Source organism: Pistacia vera, unplaced genomic scaffold (genome assembly GCF_008641045.1).
Source record: "Pistacia vera cultivar Batoury unplaced genomic scaffold, PisVer_v2 Contig797, whole genome shotgun sequence".
Taxonomy (NCBI): Eukaryota; Viridiplantae; Streptophyta; class Magnoliopsida; order Sapindales; family Anacardiaceae; genus Pistacia; species Pistacia vera.
Genome location: NW_022196664.1, coordinates 260,305 through 265,052, shown reverse-complemented (window position 1 = coordinate 265,052; position 4,748 = coordinate 260,305). Strand labels below are relative to the sequence as shown.

Sequence of the window (4,748 nt, the reverse complement as noted above, 5' to 3'; positions counted from 1 at the left end):
ACCAATTAGGAAACAGTTACCACCATGTAGTACTGGAGGGATTCCCAAACCAACCTACGAACCTGAGCTATCTAGTAAGGTCAAATACCCCATGAGTCATTATGTGTCTAACCATTGTTTGTTAGAATCAAATTTTCCATTTGTGAATCAATTATCTACTATATCTATTCCAACAGTGTGCATGAAGCCTTATTTGATCCAAAATGGAAAGCTGCCATGAATGAAGAGATGAAATCATTACAAAAGAATGAGACTTGGGAACTTGTTGATTGCCCACTAGGAAAGAAGAATGTTGGATGTCGATGGGTTTACACTGTGAAGTATAAAGCTGATGGTATGATTAAACGATTTAAAGCAAGACTAGTAACAAAGGGGTACACCCAAATTCATGGGATAGACTATACAAAGACATTTGCACCTTTAGCAAAAATCAACATAGTACATGTCTTGTTATCTTGGCTACAAACTTGGATTGGCCATTACAATAGTTCGATGTGAAGAATGCTTTCCTACATGGAGGATTGTCTGAAGAGATCTATATAGATCCTCCACCAGGTGTATTCTTCCAAGGAGGCATAGCCAAAAGGTTTATAAGTTAAAAAACTCATTGTATGAGTTAAAACAATCTCCGAGGGCATGGTTTAGGAGGTTCACCAAAGCTACACTACAAGAAAAAGTACTTTTTGCAACCAATTTTTTTGCAACTAGGCAAAAATAGTTGCAGATACCCCACTTTAGTAACTAAATTCCAATTAGTCGGCCAAAGGGAATAAAATTCTAGGGCCCATTAATTCCCGCCTTTATCATCTAAAATTAATATTTTGTGACTAATGTGATTTGTTGCCCAAAATATCACATAAGCGACTAATTTATTTGGTTGCCAATTCTTGCGCGAACACAATTGACAACTACAACAAGGGATTCTGCAACTAAAATTATGGTTACAGAAAACAATTATTTGCAATTACTGAATAGTTGCTAAATTAGATGCAAATATTTACTAATTAATTTGTAACTATTTTTATTAGTTACAAAATAATACAATTACTGAAATATCCAAGCTTTTAACAATGGGTATTATAATGGGTGATTTTATTTTTGTCTTCTCTTTCATTTGACATTACAATGGGTATTATAATTGTAATGAGTACTTTAAATATGTTTATTGTTACTAATAAACGAATGGTGTTTGATATTATTTTTGTCTTCTCTTTCATCTGACATTACCATTTTTCCCTAAAACTTTTGCTTAACCGCTATTTCACTTATTTGTACAAACCCTCATAGTTGACCCGCTTCCAGCACTGGAACAACAGTTCTAGTTTCTACTACTCTCGTTCAGTAGACAACGACTCGCTCACTGACTCTGATGCTTATTCCTTGCCTATTTCGACGAAGATTGTTAACTTCGGTGAGTTTTGGCAAGGCGTATCCTGAACACCCAAATATAGCGGTATTTAGAAAAATATAGATACTGAACGTAACCGAGAACTGAACCAGTTTTTCATTTACCTGGGAAACCGTTCGATTGTGGTCTACAAAAATACAAAAAACTGAATTTCCAATTTTAAAAAACAAACATTAAAAAGTAAACAATTTTTCCTTAAAATTTAAAAAGTAAACAAATTGAAAAGTCCTAAATCCTTACAATTAAAGAAAAACAAAATCCCAAACCCAGTTTTAGGGTAACATAAGAAAAAAAAAAGTAAGCAATTTTGCAAAAAAAATTTTGAAACTTAGAATAAAAAAAAAAAATTAAAAAGATAGTAAACCCACTTATACAAAATCCCCAAACTAATTTTACCCAAAAACGCAAACACTCTCCACTTCTCCACTCCATTCGCATCTTCTTCTCCATTTTTCCACACCACATATAAAACATTACAAAACCCTACTGCTTTACTTCTAAACCCAGAAAAAGAAGGCAGAGAGTTTTTAGAGATTAAAAATAGGTGATGAATCTTAAAGATTGATGTGTGTATTCTACACATGGCCCTCTCTCTCTCTCTCTCTCTCTCTCTCTCTCTCTCTCTCTCTCTCTCTCTCTCTCTCTCTCTCTCTCAATCGGCCTCTGTTCCAGTAGATCTTGTCATTATAATCATTACAATGACATCATGTTACCAGCGGTTCACCGCCGGTCCCGCCGTGTCACACACTACTCTACTTGAATCACGAAAACCTTCACGTACGGCGGTGATTTCACGCCTATTAAGCGATCAGAGAAATCAACGGCCATGGCTCGTCCTGAAATCGCTGAAACAACATTTGAATTTGTACGTGGCGCGGGCGGGAGGAGTGTGGGAGAGATCGGAGGGGAAGGAAGCGGCGGTGCAGAAGAGGAAGGCGGGGACGTGGTCGTACGCGGTGGAGAAAAGGAGGAGTAAAGATGAAAGGAGTAGGAAGGTGGAAGTGGTGGTGGCAGCGACGGTTACGGTGGTCCTGGGCATTGGAAATCAAGTGTTGTATAAACTGGCGCTTGTTCCTCTGAAGCATTACCCCTTCTTTCTTGCTCAGCTTGCTACTTTCGGGTACCTAATAATTTTATTTCTCTCTTTTACTATTTTTATTAATTAGTGTTTCCATCATATTTTTTTTTTTTTATATTGATTTGTATAGTATGAGTTTTATTTAAATATTCAAAGAAGAGAATTTATTTTATTTTATTGTATTTCTCATTTTCAGTTTTATTTTATATATTGTCCCTCCAAAATCTCATTTTTTTCTTCCTTGTTGCATATAGGAATCTTCCACAACCCATATTGGAATAGTTTATTCAGGTTGGCTTTTTCATTCTTTCTCATTGTTTGTGTGGCGAATTCAATAACTTTTGTTGGGAAGTTGTCAGTACAAGTTAACAATATCCTAAAGGCAGGAGGTGCTGATACTGTTGAAACCATGGATTAGCCTGTTATATTATCCAAAATTAAACATATTGGATGTTGGTGATAGTCAAATTATTAAAGATGATAGGAGCATTGTGAAGGTGGTTTTAGAGTTGTTATTTTTTTATTTTTTTATTTTTTGGAAAAGCTTTAGAGGAAGGATTGTTAGAATAAGGTTTACTGTGGTGTGCTCTGGATGGACGCAAGGCAAATTAGCTGGAGAGAGCATTTGAGGAGGAAATAGAAAAGGCTGAGTTTGAATCCTGCAAAAGTTATTTTGGATTTGATGGATGGTAAATGGTGTTATTTCATAATGGATTGATAAATGCTATGACTAGTCAAACTTTTAGCTTCTGCGAGGGGAGTTGAACCCTCGACCTTTACAGTAACCTTTCTGTAACTGATAATTATTAAAAATATTAAAATAAAATAAAATTCTATATAAATTCTAAATTCATTTGGAAGATGCAATTCTGCTCTAATTTTTCAATTTTACTTACTACAATTGATAAGCTATATATTTGAAAAATACTATTATTGTAGTTTTGATTCCTTGACTGTTGTATATTCTTCTTTATAGAACTATTAACTGCATATGCTTTTATGTTGTTTCTGTAACACATAGGTTCAAGAAATACAAATAATTGATCCTTAAGCATGACCACTGTTTTTGAAGTGATGTTAGTACCCTGCTAGCAACTTAGATAGCTGGTAAGATAGCTTGGTGTACAAAAAATGTTTTAGATTGGTTTTAGAATATGGTTAAACTGAAGTTGAAAATAACCATTGGAAGATTGGAAGCAATGTATGACCCTTCATCGCTAGAATTTAAAGAAGGTTTCATCATTTTGTGGGTACAACTTTGGGGTGAATAATACTTTTTGTTTTTCGGATATGCAGGTCTTGAGAAAGTGTGGGATGTGAAACCTTTGGTTAATGGGAAAGAGATTATGAGTGTTTTGCAGCTTAAATCTGGATGGCCACTTATTAGGGAGTGGGTAAGGTAATCTTTATGCATCTAAGACCCAAAATGTAAAAAGGTTTCAAGTTCCAAATGCTAATTAACTCTTTACTTTACAGCAAAAAAAACTCAAGGCAGCTTGCCCATCCCTCTGTGACAGCAGAGGAATGCCTTGGCTGGACGAAGCAAACCTACTCAAAGCGTGTAAAGCTGGAGCCTGGCAATTCAGTCCATTGATCAGAGCTACAATAGTTAGTGTTAGTTGTTTTGGATTATACATTTGGAAAAGCATTCTAAAACCTACGAACATCCTTTGGTTCTAGATGCCAAAGTTTGTTACGTTAGCAGTGAGATCAAATTCGAGTCATCTTACGGCAAAGAGATTTTATCTTATGGAAGAATCGAATACTTCCGCAAGATAAGAATGATATGCTGAGTGAGAAAACGCAAGAGGTAGCGAATTTGAATTGTATATGCTAAACTTATGTGCATTATAAGCCTTTAACTAATATGACCTCTGCTTAATTGCTTTTATGTGGTTCACTTGATCAGCGAATTTCCTTCTATAGAAAGTATATGTATTCTAGCTCTTAAGATAAGGTGCACAAAAATTATACTTTGTTGAGGTGGCAAAATATGTTATTTTTACCTTGTGATGAGAGAGTACCTCAATTTGGTGCCTTTTTTTCCTCTTCTTGGGAGCTTTAGCTTCTACTTCAGTTGTATTGGACTCTTCTGTTGCATTCTCTTTACCTTCAACGCATTCGCAGCATGTTTTCATGTGAGGCATTTGATGTGTCTGGATGTAATTATAATGTTCCAGAGTTGTGAGTCTTAATCATGTTTACTGAGCCTTCCTTGATTAGATGACATTTTTATGACTTACTATGATTTTATAATCTGTT

At 35.2% G+C, this 4,748-nt stretch overlaps 1 long non-coding RNA gene across 1 annotated transcript; it reads left to right on the top strand.

Moving 5' to 3' along the window:
* Nucleotides 1–2,457: 2,457 nt before the first annotated feature.
* Nucleotides 2,458–3,902, top strand: LOC116117038. The gene is made up of 3 exons (XR_004125913.1): nucleotides 2,458–2,528; nucleotides 2,741–2,777; nucleotides 3,783–3,902. It is a non-coding gene; the product is annotated as an uncharacterized LOC116117038 (long non-coding RNA).
* Nucleotides 3,903–4,748: the final 846 nt, after the last annotated feature.